At 41.0% G+C, this 17,828-nt stretch overlaps 1 protein-coding gene across 2 annotated transcripts in view; it reads left to right on the forward strand.

The window, feature by feature from the left end:
* The first annotated feature begins 308 nt into the window (after positions 1-308).
* NAV3 (neuron navigator 3) overlaps positions 309-17,828 on the forward strand; it is a 553,670-nt gene continuing 536,150 nt past the window's right edge. Inside the window, exon 1 of one of the 2 annotated variants that reach the window (XM_054072776.1) lies at positions 309-420. The gene's annotated coding sequence lies outside the window, so the exon portion shown is untranslated. Of the gene's footprint in view, positions 551-17,828 lie in introns of both variants that reach the window. The other variant, XM_054072766.1, reaches the window with a different exon arrangement.

Here is a 17,828-nt window from a genome sequence, read left to right on the forward strand (position 1 = left end):
ACATGACCAGCTCTCAGAGGCTGGGGCTGCCTCTTCCTTGCATCCGAGGCCTTTGGATCCCGCCGTTCCGCATCTCCCAATTCCCACCGCCCCGCGCTGCGCGCAGCCAACACTTCTCTCCCTCTCCCGATGCGCATCCCCCAGCGCATCCTCTCCCGGTTCCCCCGCGGGAAACTTTGGGGTTGAAAAAGACACAGGCAGGCGTCCCTCCGCGGCGGGGGCAGCGTTTCCCAGCGAGCACGGCCCCTTTAAATTCCAGCTGTGCGGCGGGGGGCAGCACCGCTGGCGGCGCGGGGAGCGCGCAGCCCTGCGCCCGCGGGAGGCGGCGGCTCCGCGGAGCCTCGCCGGGGCGGAGAGGATGAGGATGCCTTCTGGCTGGGTTTTTTTCCGCTACGATTTCCATAGTAACCTGATCGAGCGGTGAGATTTCGGGAGCTGGGGTGGCTTTACTATTATTATTATTGTTATTATTATTATTATTATTATTATTATTATTACCCCCCCTCCCGCCTCTCGCCGCCCCCGCTGTCCGAGCAGTGCCAGCCGGCAGGTAAGATGCCCCGACCCCGCGGGGGGGGTTAGAACTTCCTCGGGCGACAGCGGCGCGGGGCTGCGGGGAGGGGTGCGGCGGTGCCAGGGGACACCCCCGGGGGACACCGCCGAGCTCCTCTTACCTTCTTTGTTTGCTTGTTCCCGGAGAGGGTTTTATTCTTCCCTTTGTTTCTCCCTCATTTTCTTCTGCACCCCCCCCCCCCCCCCGCCTCCCGTTCCCCGTTCCCCCGTCCCCATCCCTCCTCTGCCTGGTTTGTTTCCCTCGTCATCTTTCCTTTTGTGAGGGTGAGAAATCGCACACACTTCAGCTTGAAATGTGCGGAAGGCACCCGTCTGCCCGTTCCCGGGAGGTGGTGGAGTCCCCATCCTTGGAGGTATTTAAAAGACAGGCGGACGAGGTGCTCAGGGACAAGGTTTAGTGGCAGGTAGGAATGGTTGGACTCGATGATCCAAGAGGTCTTTTCCAACCTGGCGGTTCTATGATTCCATAATCCCCCGCCCGCAGTGCCCCGCAGCATCCCCTGCACAGCCAGGGGAGAGGGGAAGGATAGGGAGCCTCTGGATTATCCCCCCCGGGCTTGCTGTACTGAAAACCTGTGAGCAGGTTCGCCTAGAAGCTTCTCCCTCTGTGACCCATTCTGTCCACCTCGATCTGTCTGGAGAAGTTGAGGATAAGGGACCCATCTTCTTGGTGCTACCTTGGCATTGGGTTGTCAATGGCACTGATGGTCTCATGGATCAGGAGCTGGCCCCATCCCTGCTCCGCAGCCTCCTCGTGCTGCCGTACACCATCTCCCCAGCTCGGGTGGGATATGTGGGGAAGGCCCCAGCATGTCTGGGTTAGGTGATCAGGACTTCTTCCAGTTGCTGTCATTCTCGCTTGGTAGCACCGTTTCTATGGCCAGATGGTAGTCGATCGCCAAGCAGGTCTCTGCTAAAAGTTCGTGTTGCTCGCTGTCTTCCCCAGCCCTCTGGGTTTCATCCCTAGATGGTGTTTTTGGCTGTGACTCAGTTTGTAGTGTGCAGGGGGGTTGTCATTTTTCATATCGGTTTGTACTGAGCACAATGAATAGATGAGTCTGGTCAAGGCTTTTTGTTTCTGTCATAAATGATCAATAATCATCTGGTGGTAAGATGATCTTATTACAGAAAAAGCCAAAGTGCACACTGAGAACAGCCAAAATACAAGGTCAATAACTCTTGGGTTATCAACGTTAAGCCTGCTTTGCATATTTGAAGATGATGTATTCCTTTCAAAGTAAAGGCAACTTCAAGCTTTTGATAAGCTTTATTTTCAAAGTAAATAATGAGCATACAGTTAACAGAGGAAACCAGACTTGCTTTGGAGAAGATTACCCATCCTAAAACGTTCCTGAATCTTTTTTATTCTTGTTATTTAGTCAAGGTGGATGAGGATTGCGGTCCTCTTAGGTGAGAAGAGTTTTTGTAGCTCCCAATACAAAGGTTGGTTTATTCCTAGCACCCAGCAACTGCTACAGGCTTTCCAGACACAAAAGAAAGGCGTAGTCTGTGGCCTGAAGATCGTGCATGCTAAAAAGGCAGTCAGCTGGAGGGTAACGCAGATCAACCAGCTCCGCTGCTGCCTAATAACTGGCTTCATTCCGGAAAATGTAACAGTTCAGTGAGACAAGTAATTTATGCGGAGGTGCTGGTGGCTCAGGGAGGACTGCCGTAACCCTCGGGTCGAGCCTTTGCTGGAAGCGATATGAGGAGCCCAGGCTGCGAAAGAGGGAGCCTGGACAGGAGGAGACTCCAGGGACAGGTGAGGCAACCCTTCCTGAAGAAGGAGACGGATACAATGCTGGAGCAGGGGAATGCAACGCGAAAAGGGAGCAGGGCAGATAATCAGCAGGGGAAGAGGTTATGTGGGGACTCGGAGTGGAACATAAAAAGCTTTAAGTAATGAGTTTAATCAACGAAATCTAGTTCTTAAATTGTATGTGCTTGCCAATTAGCTAACCATTCTGCAAATCAGAATGGAATTCAGATCGTATCTTGGTAGATGTATTGACTCTGAAGTGCTGCAAGGAAAAAAAATATAATCTCTCCTCTTTCCCCTACTGTGGGCTTTAAATATGAACAAAAATCAGATCTGAGAACTGAGGAACCTTTTAATACACTCACTTTTCTGAGTTCTCATCCTATCTAGCCTAGACTCCCACAGCTGAAATCAAAAACCCCTATGGTAATATGACTTCAGGGGGCCAAATTCAGAGCAGTTGTAGGGCATTTTCACCAGTGAACACTGCAGTGCATTGTGAGGAGGGGTCACTGTCAGTCACAGTATGGATTAAAGTGCAGGAGATGTGTAGCTGTTACCTTGCAGGGAGCATGCATCCCATACAAAACACTTTGAGTACAATGAGGGAATCCTACAGCCCTCTTGGGCTCCTCTAACAAACACTTTAATGTTGCGTATATAGAAAAAGGATTTGCAGCATAACCTTTATTCTCCTGTATTAAAGGGTATTTTTATGTGTATATGTATGTATTAGTTCATGTGTGTCATAACAGTTTTCAAAATGGCTGAATGATATTGATCCAATTAAAAATACTATGAGAGAATAGCTGAAATTCTTTTATATTTCAGCTTGAGTGAATTGTAAGAAACATCTCTGGTTTACATTTCTTAAGCAGCTAGCTGCAATGATTTGTAGGAACTGAGACAACCCTTCATAATGCTATTGTTTCACTCAGATTTGACCAGTATGGACTTAAGAAAAGTAGAGGAGAATCAATGCCAGAAATTGCCACTACGATCAGCACCCTGGGAAAGAATATTTGCAGCTGTGTTTTGGGGTCTGGGAATGTTTGCTTTAGATGGCTAGCATTAATGTGGTTTATACTACAGAGGATCAAAAATTCATTATGTTTGATTGGTAGCACAGAGAGGTAATAATACAGAATTTCTCATTTTCTTAAAGAAATGTTATCTAATTCATGCTAAATTTTGCAGTTAAGCTCCACATTGAGATGGAGCAGAGGTGTGTGGCTGGGAGATGTGAAGTTGTTTATTTAATAGGGAATCTGACTTGCACTGATGCGTGTGCATTTTTTTTGTACTAGCCGCCTGTGGTATTGCCTGCACGTGTTGATGAAGCAATCTGCCTGAGAGCTGTTAGAATTTGCATGTACAGAACTTTTTTGTTTATATGTAGATCAGTTATTACTGCAAAGATAAGTGTAGGCAGGGAAAGTTGTTACCACAGATGCATGCTGGCCTCTGAGAAATGAGTCCCACCTCTTTAAGATAAACTTTCATGCATAATGTCAGAGAAACAAGCAGGTTGGGGGCTAAACTACTACTGTGTTTTTGATTATGCTCTGCATCCAGTTTATGCTAGTCAGTATAATAGTCACCGCAAAGACCCAACGCTATGCTTGCCGTTAAAGTACTTGGGATTTTGTTGCTGTAAAATCAGAGCCTTGCCCAGATGCTCAGCATTTGTCTGACAATCATTATAAGAAATACTATGGTAAAACTTCCTTGCAGAAACATTTTGTAGAAAGATGTAATATGTAATGCTAACGGCTATATGTTTTGCTTTTAACCTTCTTTAATGTTTCCTTTCTGGTCTTTAGAAATGACTACATACAAATAGCACATCTTTCCCCAGGTTTTTTTTTTTTCCGCTTTCCCATCTATATTTAGAATCATATCTGTTTAATTGAGTGACAAACATGACGTCTTTCTTCTGTAAACGCAACAAAGACAGATAGTGTTATGGAGCGTGAGCTGGCCTGTCTTGTCAGCTCGACAATAGCAGACCAGGATTTGTTTTTGAGCCCCATCTCTGAGCATCCCCCAAGTCCCACTGATTCGGGTGTCCTGAGCTTCTAGTCCTCTGCAGTTGGCCCATCTCAAGGCATCACAGAAACCCTATGCAGTACAGAAGCATTTGAAAACTCAGTCCTTCTGACAGAGCTTCCTGATCCTCACTAGCTGCTCAGAACACTGATTCATGTGGTCATCTGCACGTAAATCAGCTGTCCTCTGAGGAGCTCACTGTTGAGTGGTGCAAGCACTAATGCACCATTCTACCTAACTATATATGTGAAGTAAGGAAAATATGTGCAAAAGCGGCTTCTTCCAGCGATCTGTGTGACATGGAGCCAGCCAGTCTTGTGGCCTGATCAGCTTTAACTCTATTAATTTATATGGAAGGAGATGATATTCAGGTCTTTCAGTAACAGGACAGTATGTGTCACTTCCTGCAGTGACTGGTTCACAGTGCTTAACTGGAGTCTAGAGAAACAGCCACGTTCATGGCCCTGTAGAGCAAATGTATTCCACATCCAAACACTTAATGTTGGTAGGTCTGTTTCAAATAAGACAGCAATATCCTTCTAGACTAATTCCAAAGAGACATAAGGGGAATGTAAGAAAAATAAGGTCAAGACATTATGTCTACTGATATGTTGATGATTTTCCATCGCTGAGCTTAATCATAAAAATAACAATTGTATTCTGTTATATCACAACACAGTCATCACTGGTTTGTTTACATGTACTGCGGCAATGGGCGCTAGGCTGGAATTTGAAATAGAGGTCGTCCCATTTGGTGCTTGGAGAATAGCCCACTGATGACGTCTTTCAGATGGAAACATGGAAAGTGAGTAGCAACTGAAAGCTGATGAAGGAATAGTATTAGTAGAGAAAGTGGAGATTTATACTGAACCAGACAGACATTTATGTAAAGTTAAAAAAAGCCAAAGAGCTATGAAGGATCGTAAGAATGCTCTACTGAGAGCCGACAGAAATAGAAGCAGTTGTTGTTTCACCAGTTTTCAATGAATCTTCTCTCAAAGACAGACAGAAAACTTGAGATTTTTTGATCATTCAGAACCATGCTTGCAGAGAAAAAATGTAATCCTAGAGTGCTTTTAAGTGGGATGTCCTGCAGTGTTCTAAATGATTAGATTTGGAGGGAAAATATATCAAATATGTTTATGTGTCATCAAAACAACATGATGTATTTTTCATATTAGATTTATTACACATACACCTTCTTCTGTGTAAAACTTAGATAAATGCACTGCTTCTCTCTGTCCTATTGATATTTTCATTGGCAAGATGATGGATGCTGTTCGAAACAAAATGGTTTGCTGGAGACTAGGCGAATCACTGTTTTAAGTTTGGGAAGTAATATCTTCCACAAGGAAATTGGTAAAATCTGTAAATGAAGCATTAATCAAGTTTACAGTCACAAAACTGAAATTATGGTGCAATTACCTTTTTCAGGAGTAGTTACTGTATTGATGGTTCTGTTTTGCTCCTATTTGGCTATATTTCACAATAGTGTCAATTACCTCATACAGTAAAATGTTACTTTTTTTCAAGTGTGTATGTAACACCCAGCTTTATTTGGTCAGTAGGCTAAGTTCCACCTGGCTTTTAAGTAAGGTTACATGGCTGCCTCTGTTTTATATAATGTTGGAAGACCAGTTGACAGTAACATGGCAATTTGCAACAGTATGTTGAAAACAGAATTGTCTAACAGTTAATTGTAAAAAATCCTGTTTACTGCAGATGAACAGGTTTTAATGTAAAACTCCAGCTGGACTATAAAACTTTCATCTTTAGTCTTTGGACTATGTCCCAATGTATCGTTATTATGCCATAAAAATTAGTAAAGCAGAGGGAAATACATTAAATTGGAAACATTTAAAATAACCTTAAGAAACCACCATTTAAAAACTGGTGAAGAAACAGCTAATGAATTTGCAGAAGAACCTAAGAAGATAAGGGTTGCTATGATCTATTTAAGGACACTGCAAATTCATGCAGCGTCGCTCTTCTGGAAGTAGCAAATCCAAATATCCTTACAGAAAGTCTTAACTTTCAACAGACAAAGCTGATTAGTCATCCAAACCACCAAAATAGTTAAAGCAAGAGTCACTGTGTCTTGGAATATACACTGGAGGATCGCTGTAGTTATTTAAAAGCATACCAATATGCATAAGGCAACGAGTTACACTACAAACTATTAGGCAATGTAAGACTCCAGTAAAATCACTCTTACTTAATTTTGAAGCTTTATCAGTGTGTCACAGATACAGACTCCTGTAGACCTCGTGTTTTGGGCCATGATTTCTTTAAGATATCTCTGAGGAAGCTGAAAAATATAATTCCCAAGAATATAAGAAGAGGGTAACTTTGCATGTAGGAATTGCCTCAAGCAGTAAAAGTGAAAGAGAACGGAGTATGGCACAGCAGCACTGATGCATAGTGCATTTTCAAAGCGCTTGTTTTAGGATGCAGGCTGCTTACGAAGGAGGGGCAGAGGGACCAATTTGAAGAGAAAAAAACCTAACAGTAATTCATTCTGCAGGAGTAATATGTGAACTAGGCCATTACTTTGTAGGTTCTGGGGGGAATCTGTTTTTCTTCTGTAGCTAGAAACCACTGTTCATGTTACCTGTTCTCCTTTCTCTTGAGCGTCAAAGAGTCCAGTGGTTCTGTGTCACCGCAATACGGAAATAATGAAAGCAAACCATCATAGATTGTCACAACATTGTCTTTAGTTTGGCAGCGTGTTGGAGATAATTGCAAAGAAACTCTGCAAAGATAAGCAGGTTTCAAACTGAACGACTGAGTAGAAATCATAGAATCATAGAATGACTAGGTTGGAAAAGACCTTTGAGATCATCAAGCCCAACCGTACCTGTCCACTACTAAATCCTGTTCTTAAGCGCTTTGTCTACGTGCCTTTTGAATACCTCCAGGAATGGTGACTCAGCCACCTCCCTGGGCAGCCTCTGCCAGTGCCTGATAACCCCTTCTGTGAAGAAGTTTTTCCTAATGTACAATCTGAACCTCCTCTGGTGCAGCTTGAGGCCATTCTCTCTTGTCCTATCACTTGGGTGAAGAGACCAACATCCAACTCTCTACAAGCCAAGATGCTACTGGCTTTCTTGGCCACCTGGGCACACTGCTGGCTTATGTTCAGCTGGATGTCAATGAACACCCCGAGGTCATTCTCTGCCAGCAGCTTTCCAGCCACTCTTCCCCAAGCCTGTAGCACTGCATGGGCTTTTTGTGTCCAAGTGCAGGCCTCTGCCCTTAGCCTTATTAAACCTCATCCCATTGACCTCAGCCCATCAATCCAGCCTGTTCAGTTCCCTTTGTACAGCCTCCCTACCTGCAAGCAGATTGACACCTCCACCCAGCTTAGTGTCATCTGTGAATTTACTAAATTTACATTCAATCCCGTCATCCAGGTCATTGATAAAGATATTGAACAGAACTGGATGCAGCACTGAGCCCTGGGGAACACCATTTGTTACTGCCCTCCAGCTGGATTTAACTCCATCTACCACTCTTTGGGCCTGTCCATCCAGTCAGTTTAAAGCTCTATCAATGAGCCCTTGTAGCTTCTTGGTAAGCATCCTTTTGCCCCTTGGGGACAAATGTACCCTATCCTTGGACAGCAAGCCTGGTGCTGTGCAGGCCAACCTATGATCTAAGAACCCAAAGTTTTGCACCTCACATCAGGTTCAGAGCAAGGCATTTATTTCTTGGCTTTTCCTACTCCTTCCCTTGTCACCCTGTAGCCAGAATGACAGATGAGAACACTGCTGGTGCCCCTGATCTCTTCACCATATGTCCCAAGGTCCTGAAGTCCCTTTTCATTGCCTTCAGATTTTTTTGTTTGGATTTCATTACTGCCTACTTGGAAAATCAAGAGAGAATAATAATCCTTGAGCCTGACCAGGATTGGAAGTTTTCTTTCCACATCTCTAACAAAGGCCCCAGGTAGGCAGCAGACTTCCCTATGTAATGGGTCTGGTGCACAGATCGGGCCTTCTGTTCCCTTCAAAAGGGAGTCTCCTATGATATTAACCTTCTTCCTATTATTTCTTCTTCACAGAGGCCGTTTTGATGAATGGCTTAGTCTGTCTTAACCTAGGGAACATTTCTAGGCTGTGATATGCAGAGCTTCATGTCTGTTGTGCAAGGGAACCTGGGAATCTGAGGAGACACGCCTGCTATGCTAGGCGGGAACCTGCTGCCATTCCCCTTCCTCTCCTAAATTTCTCTCCTCAGCTGAGTGGAGAAAGAATGGGGAGTCCTCTGTCATACAGGCATGCCCACCTGTTGGATCTGAGACAGGAAGCATAGGGTGTTATTCCAGAAATGAATAGTACCGAGTCAGATACTAGTTTAAAACCACCCTGCTGAGATTTTTATCACTTGCAGAATACAGTGCTCAGATCATGAACGACTTCTAAATAAAAGTAATGGCTCTTAAGCCTTTTCCCTTCTTTGCTCTGCCCAACAATCTAAAAAAAAAAAAAAAAAAGAACTTTTACTTAACTCCAGTTCATCCTGTTTCACCGTTATTGTTGCCTGTTTGATGATCTTTGAATCTAAGTACAACTTCGTCCACATGTGCATGTGCAAGCTGCAACACCACTGGCTCAAAGGATTGTCCTTTGATGGTTCTCTGAAATGTCCAGAATTCCTATTTACTGCCTGTATTTTGTGTGGGTGTTGCTTCTTTTTCTTCTTTCCTGAGAAAGTTCTGCAAAAGGGTTCCACAGAATACAGTAACAAAGTAGTTTCCCCCCTCTTTCTTGCTTTTGTCCAGGAAACACTGTTTCCCACCATGAGAAGAGTTCTTTAGAGAAGAGAAAGGACAAGCAGCAAAGGTGGCAGAAACTAAGACCTTGTCAGCACATGTGAATGCAGTTGAAGCTAGGCCAACTAAATAAAGCTCCTCTGGTTTGAAACATTGAAATGTCCCTTTGAATTTTTGAAAACTTATTTACATTTCAACACTGCTGAGAAAAGGAAAACTCAATATGGTGACTGGAACATTGGAAGACCAAAATATTTAACTTAGGGATTTTTTTTTTTTTTTTGAGAAGTGGAGATAAAGCAGGAAAACTATTTGTTTCTAGCTAAAATTTTCATTTTGCAATTTAGATCTAAGCTTTTGGTTTCACTGGCAAAAGCTAAGGACCAGTAACACATTCCACTGGCATATATAGTTTTATGGACATTTCTTCCACCTGAATAACCTCACCTTCCTCATAGCATTTCTGCCAGTAAGAAGAATCAACAGTGCTCTTGACTGTCCTGCTTTGGTTTACATCCTCTCTCCAGCCTAACCTCTCCCTTACTCTAGTACAGAAACAAGGAAGAACCAAACTGTATGTCACAAATCACTAAGTGCTCCTTTTTGGCAGATGCTCAACTGACAAGATATTTTAGTTGGTTTTTAATAAGTAGCTAAAAGGAGTTGAGTGAAAACTAACTAAGTCAAGTTCTGTAACTTGACTTAGTATAGGCATAATATGAGAAACTTACGTGCTCTTTGATTTATGTGGTTTTCTATCACATTTTATTAATGAAGAGATGAAGGCAAGATGAGAGTCTGCATTACTTACTCTTGGACTAGATTTTGCTGGTAAATGGTAAAGTGGTGTGGAAGTCTTGAAAGTGATAGTGGCGCTAAAATGTTGCAAGTGGTAGTTTGACTTTAACATAGATGCTCTATTAGTCTAGATGTCTGTGTACTTATGATATTTAAATCCTTATTTTCCTGAGTGCAGTTTAAGTGATGCTTGTGTTCTTGTGGTCATTCTGTTATGTCACTGTATCTGCTCATTTTCAGCAACAGTCACTTTTTAAACACTGTCTTTAACACTGAGACAGTTTTGACTAAAGCTCTATAATTTGTTTTTAAAAGGTATACTACATTAGAAACCAAATATAAATTTCTCACATTTATATTAGGTTGGCTGTAAGATAATTTTCTGCCATCTCATCTACAGAGGAATCAATTAAGAATTCCTGCTACTTACTAACCTGTTCCCTTGCTATTGATTTTCTGTACTTTGATAGAAGATTAAGCTTGAATGCATTTGATTTATATGTTCATTTGGGGGGGAATTTATAAATATCATTTTTTGTAACAGATCTTTGTAGATTCATACCATCACATGTCTTTTTCTTGTATAGTATATTGCAAATAGTTCACATGATGAATAGAAAACAAAATTTCTTAAGTTATCTTGTGGATGTCACATAACTAATTTGATGACTTCTGCCTGGCTTCAGGGAAAAGTCTGTCAGACTCTGTGGCTACTTTGAGCATTTTTTTGGTTCACTTTTTAATTTTTGCTTTATTCTTTGTAATCTGCTTTAGAAAAGGAGGCAGCCATCCTGGATAAAACATTGGCTAACCGATGGCTTAACTGCTTAGTGGCAAAGTGGTTAACAGCTTTGGATTTGTTTTATCAACCTCTTTCGGAGTCAGTAACCCACTGAAATAAGGGATGAGCCAAATTAGTCTCTTGAAAGTCTTACCATTATTATCTGTTGCCAGACTGAAGAAGAAGGCACTATGCTGATTTAGGTTCAACTGGCTACTTTGACAACTACAAGGATTAAATCCTAGTGGTTCTTCCAGTCATAATTCTGGCCTGGTTGCTTCTATTGAGTTTATCACCATGGAAAATATATATTTTTTAAGAGGACGGAATCTGAAGCCTTTGGAAGTAAGAAAAATTTCTGATCTTGAAAACTTGGATTCAATTGCACACGTTACATTTTGTTCAGGTTTCCAGCTTTGATATAGTCACCTGTGAACTGACCACTGGTAGACTCCAGAGAGAATTAATATCTCTCGGTATTCCTTCAAAAGATTGTGTTTATGGTCATAGTCAGAGTAGGCTAAAATAAGCAAGAACACCAGGCTCCCCTTGCCCAGACTATAAGCCAGCTCTATGAAGTAACTATAAGCCTATGTTTAAGATATTTTTCCTGTTCTATGGTACAGGTTCCTGCTGTTTCAAAACATCAACCCCCATGATAGAGTGAAGGATGCAAAGAGATGATTACAGTCTGAGTACAGGCTGGCTTTTGGAGTCAGGATGACTTTCCTTTACCCCTACTGTGTATTGCATCATCATCATTGTTTAACTTGATTCTTTACCTGAAACTGAATATCTACATGTTTTGGTGACTGGAAACCAAGTGCATTGACAGCACCAGTATAGCATCTCTTACAGAGTCCTTGGTCACTTTGTTCCTGAATGACTGGAGTCCTTCTGGCATTATTTGCTCTGGGAAGGAATACACTTCGTTCACATATTTGTGAAAGTATCCACTTTATTAGTTCCATATTTTCCTACATTCTTTGAACTATGTTGTATGTCATGATGTTAAAGCCAATAGAATAAATATGTGGACAAGAAAAAAAAGGTATTTTGTCCCCATATCCTATGTTCTGAAACATTTTCTGTGTGTTAATGGGCTTGGACAGATCCTTTAATGTGACATTTCTGAAGAGAAAAGTAAAATTAGTTTCCCTAGTTCTTAAGGCATACTGCAAGAGTTTGCCAGCATCAATGACATGATTAAAGACCAGATTTAGACCAGGTGTGGGCCCATGAAATTCCCAGGTATACAAATTTCTAAGCACTGGCAGATCTGCTCCTCCCTGACTTACCCAGCCTCTACTCATGCTGATGAAAACTTCAGTGCAGTAACTTCATAGCACATAATTCAATGAAGTTAAAATAGGATAATTCATTCCCTTCCCTCACATTTTATTTCTTTCTATTAAATAAATTTCAGATTCAGAAGTAACAAGGGAGTTGAGTTCGTGACCTGAGTGTAGCTGATTTTTACCTGCAGATTACTTCCAGTCCCATCGCATGTTCCTTCCATTTTCAAACTGCAGCTCTCTGGTAATACCACAGTAGTTTTCCATGTAGAGGTTTTGAGGCAATGAGTTCCAACCATTTTCATTTTATGATGATCAGTCAAAGTGTGCAAGTCAAATCCTGATTTATTCTAGCCATTAGGTGGCAAAGATTCTCAGGCATTTGGACCGCAAGCAATACGTTATGCCAGAAACAAATAACTTTTCTGATGCTCCAGATACTGCAATCTTCAGACCATGACAGCCACAGAATTGGTGTCACCTTCAGGTTTTTCTCAGGTTTTTGTCAGGAGGAAGACAGAGGTGGCCTCTGGAAGTCTAACAAACTGTCTTTTACAGACAGGAGTGGTCCAAGACTGATGTTAACGATGGTGTCACGTGTTATCTCCTAGTGCAATTCCTTTCTCTCACAGGATGTGAACTAGCTGGTAGTTTCTGTGTAGCTCCAGCGTGAGAGTTACTCCTGAAGTACTGCCAGATGAAGCTTGGTGTTAGGTATGCAGGTCATGCACTGTTGCTTCATCATTGCACTGGCACACAGGATATTCACTATATGTCACCAAGTACTGCATAGGTCAAGATAACCCTCATGAGAGGGCAATTGTTTAAGATGCAGATTTTAATAAAATGAAGTTAGTACCATAGATCCTCAAATTAATTTTCTGAAAATATGTGGCACTTGTTAAGAAGGAGAGACAAACACAAAACATTGAACTTCTGGAAGCAGTGAGTAATGGCAAGGTAAGGAGAGTCTGAGGCCCTAGGTGTTTATTTACATTCTCTTTTAAAACCCACTTCCACAAATTGCGGAATGACTTGGTGTTTGTTTCAAAAAATAAGAATGCCTGTCTCTAGCTGCACATCTGTGGAGTGGCTCCTAGGTTTGCCCGCACTGTCCTAGGGAGCAGACGAGACCTTTCTAGCATTGTGCTGCTTAAGGCATCATCCTTTTTCTACCCAGTCCTCTCATTCATGGCTTCTGGGAGATAAAGTGACAGATAGCATTCAGTGACCCAGTCTCACTCTCCATGTGGAGAGCCTGAAATAGATTTTCTCTGTCTCTTACATGTGAAAATCCTGTCTGTGCCCTACTACCCATTGCCTGGAGCGTGCAGGAGAGCAAATAGCAGCTATGAAGGCACTGGAGTTTAAGGCAGCAGAAGTCTATTCGCAGGGCACCAGAATATGCAACTTTCTCACCATGCATTATAAAACCTCTAAAGATTTCTAGAGTTGGCCAAGCTAATTATAATATGTACATCTTGCTGGACTAAGAACAGTGCATGTGTGATTCCGTCCCATCCAGGATGATGGAGAGTAACTCCACAACAGAGGGGATTTGAGCAATAGGGTTAACAGCTTTTCCTACTACAGTAGTTAAATAAGTCCAAGAGTGCTAAGTGGTTAAATAATTCCAGAAGTGCTAAGGAAACATGTTCTGTACTTGTAGACTCTTCTGTCTTCTTGAATATGAGCTGTCATCTGAGAGCATTCACCAGGATGCTTGTCTGGAAATAGTCAGAAGTCAGATCCATTGATATCAACTGGCTAAAATCAAAGGCATTTGGTATAAGCTGCCACTCTTGGAGAGTAGTTATAAATTCACCTGCTTATTCAGCAAAGCATGCTTTCAGAAGAGTGGAATTAAACTTAACGAGGCACCTGCAAGCTCAGTCTGTTCAGCTAGCCTTGATGCACCAGAGGTCAGAGGTGCTGCCGGCTGAGCTGCATAGGTGGTTTGATCTCATCTGCATTTTTCTGCTCTTTTCTAGCTTGATCACTTAATAGAGTTTGAGAAATATTTTCTGAGCACACACACAGCAGCCCTTGTTTTTGCTGCTGAAAAGATGACTTGGGAAGAATCTTCCTTCTGTAAATACCAGTAATAATGCTAGAGATTGACATGTATAAAATTTAGGCAGAATTAAAACAAAAAAAAAAAAAAAAAAATCAACCTCTGAAACGAAAAATATGTATTATAGCAATAGACTCATTCTACCTTGCAGAAAACAACAGTGGAACAAATTCAAAGTTAACTTGTTACACTTTTGATATCTTTTTTTTCCCCCTATTGGTATGGCAATGCTGTTGAAACTTTTCAAATATTGCTCCATATTTTCTAGATATGTAGAGAAAGTGCAGAAATGACAGCTGCTTCACTCTCTTTCCTTTGCTTTGTTTTTTTCAAGTGACTATAATAGGACATACATCTGGAGAGGGACATTTTTGTGCTTTTTCCACCCCAGCCCATTTTTTTTTTTTACTGAAGATTTCTAACAACTCTTTAGATAGCATTTTAATTAATTGCCCAATTATTAAGAATATACCCACTCAGATAAACATCCTAAGCAGCATAATTGTAAAGATTATTTTTTTAGATGTAATTAGAGCCATACTGTGTGCTCAAAAGCACTGGTGAATGTCAACAGTCACATTATTTGAATCATTTAAATCTATCTTGGGTTAATGCCATTATCTCTAAAATCAAAATTTGCTCTGTAGTGCTTGATTATCCTCTTGCTTATGATATTTATGTTGTGTGATGTCAATGTCTTCAAGGTATGAGTGAAATTAGTCTTTTCATTCTTAAAAAAAGGCAAACAAAACCTGAGCAAACTCTTTAGAGATGAAATGAAACAATTGCTTCTCTCTAGTGGTCATTCCCTTCAGACTTTGGAACAGAAGGCAAAGCCTGTTTTCTCTACAGTTTTCTGAAGATTTAGTGCGAAATAATTACTACTTTCCCATTGTGTGAATCAGTGGGACACAAGGCAAGAATAGTTGGGGGGGGATGTTGAAAGACAGGGAGGAGGTGATGGTGTTAATGGAAAAGAAGTGGGTGGTAATGCACATTAAATACCCTGGGATATTAACCTTTGACTTGCACATGTTGTTTATTTCTTGCTTGATTAATGGTTTTAAAATTTAGAAGGAAAGACAGCTTTCAGCCTTTTAAACAATGCACACCTTTAGTGAAATACTCTCTTTGTTTTGTTTTTTTTTTATTGGAAAGGGGAAAATCGAATGGTGTTATTCAGACTCCGAGCCATTTGATTGCATTTATAGCAGTAGTTGATGGCCTCTTATATGGGGTCTATGCAATTTCATTGGGAGTGCAACACATGGCATTCATCCAGAGGATTAGCTGACTTCTCTGAATTAGGAGAGTGACCTTGTGGAGCACAATGTGTTTGGCTACATGAGGTACTTGTTCTCCTTGTTCTTTTGGCAGGGTTTGGGGTTTTTCTTTAAATTTTTCTGAAGTTTGCCTGCTAGGTTATCTGAGTTCCCTTCCCCATTTATTTTTTTGAGTGAGTGCTGACAATATTTTTAATGTGACAAGATGCCAGTGTTTTCCATGACTAGTGGAACCATTCTTTTTTGCTTAAAAAAACCAAACAATGAGTACTGTTCAAGATTCTGCCTCTGCTGCAAGTGTAGGGTCCTGTTGATTCGTAGTGGGAAGCACATGTGCTTGGAAGAGCAGGATTTGATTTATAAACCTCCAGTTATGCATTGAGACAGGCTAGCTCTACAATGAATGAATTGGGTTGAGTACTACTAGGCTGGCACTGTTACTATATTTCACGTTTTAGCTCAGAGTAGTAAATTGCCACCTTTGTATATGATCCCTTTGTATTTCCAAAGCAAATTTGGTTTTAGTGCAATTTTTTCACTGGAAGATTATCAAGCACTGGCACAGGCTGCCTAGGGAAGTGGTTGAGTCACCGTCCCTTAAAAGACAGTACAGACATGGTTTAGTGGTGAACCTGGCAGTGTTAAGTTTATGGTTGGCCTCAATGATTTTAGAGGTCTTTTCCAATCTAAATGATTTTGTGATTTTATGATTCTGTTTAGTCATTGTTGGTATTTTACCTAAGACCTTTAAAACCTCAATTCCCACTTCTCAGTGAGAGATTATGAATTAGACTTTTTTTAAGGCTGTTTAAGGTCTTTGGGCACTGAGTTCCTATTCAATTGTACAGGTCCCTTTCTTTAGCTGTGAAATTCTAACCCTAGAGGTCTTGGGAGGAAACAATCCTCATTTTCCTCCAGTCCTTGGTCCAAATTTCTTTAAACAATGTAGTATAACTATATATATAGAGAGAGATAGATAGATATAGTTTTTTCTCTAGATGTTTTCCCTTACATTACAGGAGTGAAATGTCTTGTATGTATTTTCCTAGCTTTGGGTTGGAAAATCAGCATAATGAAATGATTTTTAGTGTTATAGACTTTACTTTGTTTGCATAGCATGCAGTTTTACTTCTGTAAACATCAGATATTCATATTTGTTATTTATGTAAATTTCTATATCTACAATGAATTTGCAATCTTTGCATATTCTCTATTGAACTTTGATTATGCTGTTTGTAAAACATAGGCAAGAATTTAATGCCCATTCCTGCTGATGATGAAGCATTTTCCTGCTTACTTAATATTTTAATTTTATCAGAGTTGGAATTTAAATAGATACATTTGAAAAACTAACTGAGTGTGAATTTGCTTATTATGGAGCTTTTGGTAAGCACTATGTGACTGTGAAAAGAGCTGCTTTGTTTGGGAGTGTTGGTGTTGAACTCCTCATTGCAGCCAAAGGTTACAGGAGTGAAGACAAATGAGTCCTTTGAGGTAATTAAAAGTAATGAAGTTGATGAAATAGAAGCTGATAATCCCTTCCGCTTTCATATAACTTTAGATTTAGGTCAGCATAGCAGTGACTTAAGCTGCATAGAAGTTGAAACCCACTGCTAAAACGTTTGTACAGCAGCATGTCTTGTGGGGTAGAAGGAGTAGAAGGAGCATATCACACTAATGCCCTACACACTCTAGTGCTTTTCCACTCAATTCTGAATACACTTTGAGGTCCTGATCCTGTTGTTCTTAATGGGTGAGGGCCTGTCTTGGAGACTACGTTTCCATTTTCAGTCAGAATGCACAGGTTTAATGAAGATGCTGCGCTTACCATAGCCCTGTGTGAAACTGGGAATCCGAGGCAGAGAATATTTTAAGCATGAGTTGAGTAAGCAGCAAAGGTCAGAGTGAGCCTGGATCTGCTTACAGCATGCTGTGAGGACCAAAATTTTCCCTATAAATCTTCTCTCAGCAGAAAGATCCAAATTAATTTAATTCTTATAGCAGGAAAGAAGTGAGAAGATGAAAAGGGTGGAGTAGAAAAGAATATGGGAATTGAAAAATGCAGGGGAATGTTATAAGCATATGTTCTTGAAAGAAGGCTTATTTAAATAAAATAAATTTCCTGCTATTAACTAAAATAATACTGATACAAGCACACTTAGAGTACACATCTTTCCTATCCTTCCATTGAAAAAAGTGATAGAAACCATCTCTGATTTTCATCAGTTAAGCTTGTTTATTTTAAAATGAGATTTGCATGTTTTCTCAGGTTCAAATATCAGGTTTCTGTACTTTCACAAAAATTCATGGAAACTACTGGGGAGTTGAAGGGTCATCGCTTAAGTTCTGCTAAAAGCAGAGAGGTATCTGTGTTAGCAGAGGAAGATTAAAGAGGAAAAATGAGCTGCACCGCAGAGGTCAGAGTATCCTGTGGGCAGAAAC

This window comes from Cuculus canorus, chromosome 1, assembly GCF_017976375.1.
Source record: "Cuculus canorus isolate bCucCan1 chromosome 1, bCucCan1.pri, whole genome shotgun sequence".
In the NCBI taxonomy this organism is placed as follows: domain Eukaryota; kingdom Metazoa; phylum Chordata; class Aves; order Cuculiformes; family Cuculidae; genus Cuculus; species Cuculus canorus.